Below are 11,891 nucleotides of genomic sequence, written 5' to 3' on the forward strand. Positions count from 1 at the left end.
ATAGGGAATTGCTGGTTAGTAGTGGAGTGGACTGCTTGAGTTCGATTTGGACGCAGTTCTTTAAACAGATTGCCCGAGGTCAAAGACTCGCAGGTGGTGTAGCATCCAGAAATTTAATTTTAAAGCATTCACAAATGAAAAGACAACACCATAATTAAACCAATTCTTAATTTTCCGTAAAGTGCGGCAGCCTCTAACGAAATCTGTAATTACGTCGTTTTAAAGCAGTGTTTGGGGTACATATTGTAACTATGTTGTCCGCTTAATTCCGAAATCGTTTGGATAAGCTCTAAACCAACATCCTGTTTGTTCCTTTGTGTCTTCTTACGTGATAAAGTTCTGCTTTCGTTACTTACATCAGACCGCACTATGAGCTTAACTAGGCTTTTTAGAAACACTGGCGTGTGTCTCAAGAGCCTCCCGGGGTGTTCAAACAAGCCACCCTCAGGGAAGGTAATTGGATGCTGCCAGCTGGCTTCAAATCGGTGTCACCCCTGTGATATTAGCTTAAATATGCAGACGTATTTTTACACACACCGACCAGCTTAAGAGATGACTTGTGGGTGTAACCCCTAAGGGAAAGTTTGCTATGCTAAGTTAAAGCGGCCGTTCAAAATCGTGGGTTTAGAGGCTGACTCCTTTCTGGCTCTTTGACCATTAACCCGAAGTGCTTTCTTTTTATATAAGTATGACTCCCTGATATCCTAGATAAGGGGCGTGACCTAACACCGAAAATTAACCAAATTGAACACTGGCGTAATAATGCCTAATGCGGCAGCAGTATGAACTACCGTACAGTGGTTATCAATCTTCTTCCCATGGGATTACACAGAAATCTGAATTCGCAGGTGCATCTGGTGTTGCGTGACTCGTTAACCTAACAAAGTGCGTCACAGGCCTTTGGTGGTCTGACCGTCATTGAAGACGAGACTGAACGGGATGTTAGCCAACCGAGGTTCACGCATATTCCAAAGACCATGTTTGGGAATCCAGTAAGTATGTAAGTGCCAGGCGACAGTTCCTAAAAGATAAGGGTGTTGTTTATAAGCTTTTCTTACAGCAGAAAGTCAGAAAAATATGGATCCTGAATTTCACAAGTTGCGCGCCACAGATGATTTTTGTCATAAACAAACAAGCGTCACATCTCACCTTGGCATTTTTATCAGGAGCCGACTTCGAGTTCAATGATAAACCCTAACGGATATCACATGGCTGCTTCCTGGTCACCAATAAATTATTTCTTCATCCATTTAAAATAGCTTGGAAATTAAATCTTCTTACTCTAGTGAAAAGATATACATCGTTTGCTTTCACCTTGGATACCGTTTTCCGTTGTGTAGGCGAATTCGTTTACGAGAGGAGTCTTTACAGGCTCTTACAATCCATCAGCGCGATTTATTTTTGATATTTTTCCCCTGGTAAACGTCACACATTGTGTCAAAATGTTTTTTAGTTCTGGCATGATCCACTAAGGACCAAAGACTCATTTGGGCTCAAACGAATTTGGACATGGAAAGTTACAACACTTCAAACATACATTCCTCTTCACAAACTTGAACAAAACAAGAACAAGCAACATCTCAGCAGGACAACAAGAACACTAGGGGTTTCATCTTTTAGTTCACTCGCCAGCTCGAATTTATATCTTATAGCAAACTGATGAGGTAAATGACGACGACGTAGGAGGACGTATGAAACATCAACGTTACGTATCCTAGCAAGCAAAAGTCGTGCGAAATGCAGTCAAAGTACGGAGGGAGTAAAAATCTGTTTTTAAAGAAATCGGTCTTCCAAAACATTCCCCGGTTTATTATGCGAGTGGATTTTTTTGGGCAGGTGGCGTCGCTATCAAACTATTTGAGATAAATTTGCAGTAGTTGAATTCCTTAAAAGAATGCCTCCGTAGAGCCTGCGCAAAACTGTCGCGTGAATGTTGCAGTAGCACAGTTTGTCAATAATGTTGTTGAATATGCCCTATCATCGACTATATTTCTGTCGGCATATACACGTTAGAATGCCGTATCTGTTCTTGTCGACAGTTCAGGCTGCTTAGATTGTTAGACAACGGCCGTCTGGTTAGTTAACGCATCAAAATGATGAGAAATAAAGGTTTGTCTGTCAAACCCATGCTGAAAAACGCATCATTCCACGTGTGTTTCGTCAGCCCAGATAATTCTATCATATACAAATTACCGATATTTTGCCGATTTATTCAACTCATGACTAGCTTCATCTCCGATGACGCCCCGGCGAGCCTCGTTTTTACCAAGAGGTGATGACAGATGCAGACCTACATAAAACATCCGACACCATAAACCTGAGTTTTTAAATAACACAACAATAAAGTAAAGCGGGGTTCAGAAAACAGGAGACGGGTAAATATCACGATTCCAAAAGGTTTTTTTATCGACTCAGGCAAATATTTCTCCTCAGAAATTACCCATCCCGTTGGACCATTAAGTGTTTTCTCATCGTGGACTGATAACATAGCCAACTGGACTTCTTCATGCGATTTAGATAACCAAACAGCCAGCACCAGTTCTGCTTCTTGTTTGCACTATCTAGTTTGTTTTGGACTCCAAACTGTACAAGGAAATTGGGGGTACTAACTGTATCTATAAATGCACCTTGTAATAAGTCACACTGGCTTATTACATTCGCTAAATTTGGGTCTGTTGCATGATTGTTTCGCAGTTTAGGTAACGTTAATGTTTCACTTTGCAATACTGTAAATAATCTTGCAGCGTTTGATCAGTTCACAGGTGAAGTATGGTTTAAACTGTCACCATCGATCACCAATGGAATCGGTTGTATTCAACTACTCAGTACTCCCAAATGGTATGGAAGTTTTCGTAACTCGAAACTTAAGCGTAAACGAACCTGCAAAGGCAGTGTAGCCACTCAACCACTGATTTGCAGGGAGTTTATTCAACCGGTCTTCAACTCTACGTAGATGAGCATTTGGTCCAATTTTCGCTGTTGGACAGTTGAGGGTCCAAGCTAAAGTGGTTAGTACATAGGGCTAAAAGAATTGTTGCGCAGGTTCTACCATAGGACTTGAGGTTAATTTAGTTGGCATTTAAGGATGATTTGGGTAAGACTTATGCAGTTATGCATCCATTCAGTTCATCCATATTTCCGGTTTACCCGATAATGCAAGGCCATGTTACCTCTTCTCTTACTTTCATATGTCACTCAGTCATCGCATCATACGTTGCTCTCCCTCTCCAGAAGAGAAAGTGACAGAAGCAAATTTTATAATTAAGGTGAATATTTGCCACGCCAGGTTTTCAAGCTCGAGTATAGGGTACTTCAATTATGCTACTTCAGAAACCTAATATTTGGGCACAAGACTGTTAGTATGGACTAGGCTTGCCGTATTCGGCGAGATATTATTCCCTCCATCCAAAAGATTATACCAACAGAGCTGTACTACTACTTTCTTGGGATTTCCACAATGCATGTGTTATTTTGGCTATCGAATAGGATTAGAGTGTCAGACGATTTATGGACGTAAAACGGTAGACGTTGGTGCACTTGCAATCAGGTGATTGTGTACCCTATTCCTTGAATTGAGTTAATTCTGTACTAGTCAAATTGCAAATGGCGATATAGTGCTGGTTGGAAATTTTTGGACAACAGTCCTTTTATGGCCTAATCGCAGCCACTATAGTTTGCATTGCTGCATAAAACATTCACGGATTTCTGATTTCTCATCAACAGAGGAGCTTGTCAAAGTAGACCTGGAGTGGAAAAGAACAAACTTGTGTATGTTAACACCAAGTCAGCAATTCAGTAGGTTGCGCTTTTTGAGTAATTCAAGGATAATCTGCGTATATTATGAGAATGTTTTAGAAATTGATTAAGTTCGGAAAGTTCGATGTGAGCTTTGTTATTATTTCATGGCAAAAAGTGATCGGAGATTCCCCAAAGTGGAGGATGCTGTTCTGAACTCTGACCAGGTGATAGTCAAGAAAATTCACGTTAGAAGTAATTTCTTACCTACTACCCTATTTGATCTAAACAATAGTGACATGTGTATCAAAAATGGGTTTGAAACGCATGGGAAAAAACCTTCCAAATTCAGTCTGTGAACTTACCGGGTATCGGAGGCTTAAATCCGACGGTCTTTGAGGCTTGAAGCTACTTGGATGTTCGGGTTGAAGGAAACAAAACAGCTTATGTAACTCACGTATACTCTCAAATTCCCCATTTCTGTTCACAAAAATAGCGGTGTTAGTTCGCACCTGCTCATAGGAAATAAGGGCAAGCTAAATGTTGTTTGAGAATCCCTAATTTCTGATTGGTGCGTACGACTACACCGATTTCACTCCCACCGCCCTAGCTCAAATCCGTGTGGGTTGTGTACAGTTTGGGTTTTCCGCCATTTCGTAATACGGTTCGCTTGCATGTAGGGGAAATATCATGGAAGCACTAAGTGTCTGACAGATGATTGTTTTTTAGTGATAAACTTGGGGAGTTCTAGAGCTCGTGGCCAGTCCGGGATGCACTCTCATGGAAGCGTAGTAAAAGTTAGTTGTAATACAATATTTGAAAGTGTTTGCGTGATAAAAACAACCTCTAACTGAATGCAACAATGAGCTGATGCAGTCATCAACAAGAATTATTTCAAAGACAAAATAACGGAAGTTTTCCATTCAACTGCCTCTTTTCAGCTGTCCTCCAAATAATCTTTTTATCGTTATGCAGCAACATCAATTTCAATTCTGAACACCTCACCCAATAAAATTCCATTATTCGATTTGTCATTTTAGTAACTGTCAGCAGCTTGTATGACACTAACGGTACACGGTATATCTTATCGATAATTAGAAGTCTGGAAGGAAGCAGGATGCCCAAGGCTCTCCAAAAATTGATGTCACAATGTAAAGCAGTGACTCAAATAAGTGAACCTGTCCAGAAGCCAAACGACCAAATTCACTTCTGCAAACGCCTGGCCTTGCAATTTCAGTTTATTGCTTAGGGGTACACACCGCTTAGGTAACCGTATGAGAGGATGGTGACTCTATATTTTTTGCATGCTCAAGGGTCTTTATTATATTCTGTGGAAAGAATCTTCGCATCCAAAGCAATCCACATTACTAGTTCAGCTAGGAAGGAAAATGCAAGGGTAACCATGACAATGGCTTGTTTTCGATAATGAGCCCACAGGAATACCTTGTAACGAGACTTGGAATGCAAGATGTCCAAGAATAAGCAGCAAAAACTCTCACAATGGGGTCGAATTATGCAACAAATTTGGCGCTAAAATGCATAGCGGCGCTGGAAAAGTTGCAGCTTGATGAAGTTTTCTTCAATACACTCATAACCTGGACACAACCTAACTCTATCGCTGGCAACTTCTGGTAAGCCTACCTTGAATGAACCGCGTATGCAAATTAAAAGAACGTCTGTTCACAAAGAGAGATTTTCACATTCATGTCTAATATTTTTAAAGACAGAAAATATAGTGGGTATATTTCTTACCAACGGCGTCTAGCTGGCCTATCAGAGGTGTTTAATGAGAACAAACCAACAACCATCTATTTTACCTGAGCTACCAAATATCTCCTCTATAGCTTGCTTACATTTTTTCACCTATGTGGACGACCCAAGTACGCAAAAGAACACACTTGGTGTGCGCCTAATCCGAAAAAAACAAGCGTGTTGAAAAATGGACGCTGGATTTACCACAAACGCAAATACCTAGTATACCCGTATGTGATGCACCAAGTGATCGGGATAGCAGATCTTCATTTGGAATAAGTGCTTAGGTGTTCTTCGTATCTTTAAAATCTGCGTAGTAAATTTAACGACTATTGCAGAGTTTTTAAAAATGTTAATTCGCTCATCGCTGTGGGGGGTCTGCATCGGAAACATGTGTAGGAAGTACCTTTCATCACGCCAGATTGCCAGCATAGAAAGGTATTAGTTGCACGTTTCGTGGGCGACAGGTGGATCTTAACTAGAAAGTGTATGATCCGTTTGATAAAGAAAACAGACAAGAAAAGTCATCTCCAAGTGACAGTGGCTCAAAATTTGATTTTATCCTTCCTGATAAAGGACTCAATGTGGCAGGTGAATTTGCAGAGCCAGAAAGAGATGGGGTTTAGTTGACAACTGTTGTTGAACTGTATAGATAAAAGGAAGGAACGCCTGCTCCTGTGCAGACGTTTCCTCAGGGTTAACAAGGCCGAGGGAAGAAGTAAGATCCAGATATCTGGTGGGGACCCTTACATCAGATATCTAATAAGCATAAGACTGAAAGTTGGTGGGATTATATTCCGAAACTCCATTTGCAGCCTCTGACTGGGATACCATAATGATTTGGGGCATGACCCTACCAAACCTTGTTATCAATTTTTCCTGCTTCTGTGCAGAGCAGATTCATTTTGAGAGGTACCAGACTCCGGATTTCCAAACGTACGTCGACAACATTGGCTGGAAGGTCTGCTGTCATATCCAGCGCTCGGCGTTTGTGGCTGATTTTTCTAGGTCACCATTTCACAAGACAGCGTCACTGATTCCAGTTTTGGACAATACAAACCTACCTGATGACTGCTCTTATTATGACTGTAGTAGTACTGATGCTTGGTTCGTTCTGTGTGAGTGCTTCATTTGGACCTGTGAGGTACGGCTACAACATAAGAAACAAAATTAAAGCCAATGCAGCCTGCGGGATTAGCGTAAGACCCAAGCTTTGTCACCGCATGATGTGGCAGATTATGATAGATTTTTCATCAGCATTAATGTGAAACTCAAAAGTAAAACAGAATAATTCACCCTTTTTTAACATCGTTTACCTCGACATGGTCCTATGGCTCTACATTCAGTCAAACATCGTGGATAATTATCAACAGTCAGATAAAATACAATCCTATAAAGGCTTTACCTTGAGACACCCAAAATCATCGAGAGGGAGAACATGTGGGTTCCACTCAAATTGTAACATTCATTATATGCTGAATGATGTCAATGAAGTACCATTAAAATAGAGAAAGTTATTCTCGTTTTTTTCCAGAGCAAGATGGGGTAAACCTCAGTAAATATTGAGTAGTAAAATTAGGCTCTCATTTTTTGAGTTACATATTGTTGATCTAGGTTTACTAGGTTCAGAATCCCTGTAATGCCAATCAGAATTGCTATATGGTTCTTGAAACATTTAGAATGCTTAATTTTTTGATGTTAGCCGGCTGCTAACTGTTTTGCCGTGTGTAATGTAAGTCTTCAATAAGCCTACCTTAAACCTATCTGGAAAGTCAAGGCTTCCCCTGAATTTAAGGAAACTCAGAAATATTTTTCACATATTTCGCAAAATTTCTCACTAGGAACACCACTATGTAGTAGTCTAATTCGTGGGGTAGGGTTGCTTTCCTATAAATAGCTGGTTTTCGTTGACTCACTGGAAGGCACTCACAGCTAATGTGTGAGCGCTATGCTAAAGAAAGAACTGTTGGCGATGTTACATATTGTCCGTACCCCGATTAGTTCCTAAAAGCTGCTGTTTGCATGTTGTCAATCTCGCCGAACTGCGGAGAAAATTACGCACAGAAATTGTGACTGGTTTTCATACAAGTTGAAATTGATAATGTGATGCAGGACTGTTATTTTTCAAAGTAATTTTCCCGTCTTGTGTTACTTCTTGAGTGAACAATTTTACAACTTCACAACCATTAACAGGATCATGTAAAGAGGCGTGTGGTTCTAACCGGTTGCCGTACAAAGATGATCTCATAATCATAACCATAAACAGACTATAGTACTTGCACGAGAATCCACTATGCCAGTGTTTGACATCGGAATAACCAGCGATATTTTTTGCAATCAACAGGCAAGTCTGCCATAGGTCGAAGAAAAAGTAATATGCATTTTTTGCTGGGTGGATCTAGCTCATATGGCAAGTATTATTTCATACTATTGTTGATAAGTAAGATCTAGAACATGTCCCTCAGATTTCAAGCATGCTTTCCGCTGACTAAAGAACATCAGTAGAGGCCCATATATGTGTGACAAGCTTAATGTCGCAAACGTATTACCATACAATTCGCTTTTTGTAGGAACATGTGGCGGATTCTGCCGACATGCCTCCATGCACTACTTTAATTTCATCTGCGAAAATGACATAAGCAGTCAACCACAAACAACTTTCTCTGCAGCATCCTTTCAGGAATTATTTCCTATGGACTAAGTGCCTTTTGCAGCTCTAAGATCCACGTGTGAAGCGGTATAAACTTAATGCGCCTTCTCCAACTCACTGTTCTTCAGAATGTGGATGAAATGTTACCGCTGATTTTCCCTAAAAGTTTAAGTGTTTCTTACCTCAAATGTTTAGCCTTTGACCACAAGCACCACAGAACTACTTGAAGCAACAAGCTCTTAAAGGTTTGGTGTTAGTCTAGCTATTCAAAACGAGGCATTTCCTTAATGGTGAAACAGCTATTCGGATCGCTCATAAATTTGGTTCATGACGGTCAGTGTGGGCTCTCTGTTGGCGGCCGGGTTATTTATCATACATCTCTCCATACAAGACGTTTGTGACTACCAAATATTCGCCCAGCTGCTGCAACTGTTCTGGTTTAGCCTTCGCCCTTAGTTTGGCGAAAGCAAAGATGACTCAGAGAGTTAATCGTTTACTAAATGTTCATTGCCTTGATTGACACCGTTTTTCTGCACCCAGTCTTTTTCTTACTGTGACTGACGCATTGAAGGAGATGGATCCTTGCTATGATCTGCACCAACCATAAGACGAGTGACTGATAGCCTAAAATCGGAATCTTATGGGAACTTTAGCATCTCCCATCAGTTAACTAAACCGTGTTTGTTGTTGTTGTTTTCTTCAAAATTCGGATACATCCGTTGGGCCATTTTCGGTGAATCGATCGGTGTCTAATTAATCTAGAGGAATCGAGTATATCACGTTCCTATTCTTCAGGACACGCTCACGCTGTCCATTCTTGTTATTTAGATGTGCAGTAAAACAAGTCCTATTCGTCTCCCTTAACCGTCGATCATACTTTGGAAGCTACGGTCCTCACTTGACTATATTCCCTAATTTTATTTGTCAGAAACCATTCACAAGCTTCTCAGAACCAAATCAAATCAAACTCACGTGCTTCAAGGAGTACTGGAGAATAGGCTAGTTCGGTTACCTTTTGCTAAGCTCTTCCGTTGAGTAACGATACGAACTATCACTTTACTGCGTAGCCACAGCCATCGTACATACAAGTAGATTAGCAAACTGGTGACTATACTGGGAAATGTTTTTTTGGAATAAACGGATTCGCTCAAGAATTAAGTGTCGTACTTCAGTGGCATTATTACCGCTGTGTAAGGATGCACTTTTTTAATATTACTATTCGCGAAATCCAAGGAAAAGAAAAATGAAAAATTTGTATTACGAGCTGCCGAATGTGATACCCATAAATGAGGATATTGTTCTAAACCAGTGTCACAGATACTAGTGGTAAACAACTTTTTCTGACTACAAAAAGCTGACGCAGTGTCACAGCTGACGAAGAGTTCACTGTTACGATCAATTGACCATTTCGGTTATTGTGGCCAACAGTTAAACTGGAAGTTGATTTAAAACAGACAAAGTTAGGGAACAAACAGACATGTTTACGCATAGAAAAAATTAATACTTACTTTCCTTATTGGCAGTTACAACTCTAAGTGGTTTTTAACATAATAAAAACGTCTTAACAAATAAAAGCTTTCAGTTAGTAATCCGCGTAGTCTCAAAACTCAAACTAGGATATAAAATCCATGAATTTGTTGTGATGGATGGAGGTTCCGCACCTCTACATTCTTTTACCAGACACTTTTATTCATTCAAGCAACAATCAGCATTTTCCACACAGTTTACTAAGAGCATTGGAGTCACGGAATCTCTTCAACTGAAAGCGTCGTCACACAAATCACAACGTGGGGCAAGGCACCACAAAGGTGACATATGGGTGTACGGTAATCAAAGCGTCCCAGCATCAGCCAGTAAACACGTCTCTCGATCGCTCCCCTTAGGGATATACCCGATTCTCAAATACATTGAACTTTTATCCAGTGGACATTCCGTTAATCAACAGATTGCTCATCAGGCGACAGTTCCGTTTTATAAAGTTCTGATTCCGAGGACTTCAGTCCACAAAATCTACACAACAGTTTAGCATGTGATTCTGAGTTAAAAATATGGGATTGTGAAAACGTGGTTAAAAACACTAGGTGACTAGGTTACACTATTTTTTCGATGACATCAGCTGACAAAATATTAAGTAGACAAAAATCGTAAGCAAATTTAGGTATGAAGCTATTCAGTTTTATTTACTGGTCGCTGTTTGTCATGCGCGAACTTTGAGTGCACAATACCACAGTAAAAATACTAGTCTACGTTAATTCACTGGGAATCCAGTCTGTCTGATCGCCCGATTTATGAAAGAATGAACGCTGTGTTCCTCGTCAGTTATACCTTGCTAACAATTATCTGTGTAGATGGTTGTGAGATTAGTAAAATTCGTGCTCAAATCACTTTCTTTTGCACAGTTGTCCTCCTGTCCTGTTGCAATTATTCCAGTGAGCACACCATTTTAGAGAAGCACTCAAATCGTGCTTCCCTCTTATTAGAGATCATTAGCGGTACATATCCTTAGCCAATTACTTGCCCCTGAATTTACTCAGATTTGTGTTGGAGTCAACTGGTGCAGTTCATAGCATTTCTGTGCAAGTGCTTTTTCGCACGCGTTTCAAGTTTCCCAAAGTTCTATGATGCATGTTTTTCCGTAGTCATGAATCTCTAAACGCACTGAATTATAGGGATAACTAAGTAAGTTTTTTGACGGATGGTCTAAGCACACACCTTCGCACATAACCGTGTCAGTACGGCAGCAGGATATTTCACGTCCTCTGCGTTCACGGGACATAAGGATCACCCTCAGACTGACTTGGATTTATTGTTCTGTTAGGTTTTTGGAAGTGTATTTATGCTGCAAGCTGCACTGTGTTTTACATCTTGCACGTTTTGTGGCAAAAAGCGTATGGAATTAGTTTACCCCTTTCAAAGTGATAAGGGAATCACAATAATTCAGCTAAATTGCAGTCCAGAAAGATGGTGAAGGTATGGTTCAGTGCATACTCACAACGTGGTACTATCTCCGCGGGAAATCGCTATGCAGCGCCGTGTGTTGGTGAAGTAATAAACCTACCCAAGCCACCAATATTTCAAGGTACAGCAGTGTTTTTTAATCTAAGCACCTTAATATGGTAATTAGCCTTTCAAAGTGATAAGGGAATCACAATAATTCAGCTAAATTGCAGTCCAGAAAGATGGTGAAGGTATGGTTCAGTGCATACTCACAACGTGGTACTATCTCCGCGGGAAATCGCTATGCAGCGCCGTGTGTTGGTGAAGTAATAAACCTACCCAAGCCACCAATATTTCAAGGTACAGCAGTGTTTTTTAATCTAAGCACCTTAATATGGTAATTAGATGAGACCAAGACAACACTGTTAGGTTTACGGCACCATTAATCCGACATATATATATTGCAAGATCTGTTATGTAGTAGAAAACGTTTTTCGTCCAATATCTCTCGCTTCTGTTGCCTTGACTGAAACAAACATGCTGCATATTCAAATGAGTTGGATCAGGTGAGTTTGCTAAGCAAACACAAGTATCGGCAGTTTATGGTGTCTAAATTTAATTTCCTCACATAAAGTCGCGAGAAAATAGCAAGATTGATTTGCTCCCTCCGAGGGCTCTAAGAAGTGTGAGTAGTTGAGAAGTGAGTGTGAATCTGCGCTCAGTTTTTTATTCAGTTGGTCGTTTGCGAGCCACATGTGACGAACCAAAATCTGTTCAACTTGTGACTCCCATGCAGCTTGAGAGATATGGCACAATT

The sequence above is a fragment of the Opisthorchis viverrini genome (assembly GCF_000715545.1).
Source record: "Opisthorchis viverrini unplaced genomic scaffold opera_v5_30, whole genome shotgun sequence".
Taxonomy (NCBI): Eukaryota; Metazoa; Platyhelminthes; class Trematoda; order Opisthorchiida; family Opisthorchiidae; genus Opisthorchis; species Opisthorchis viverrini.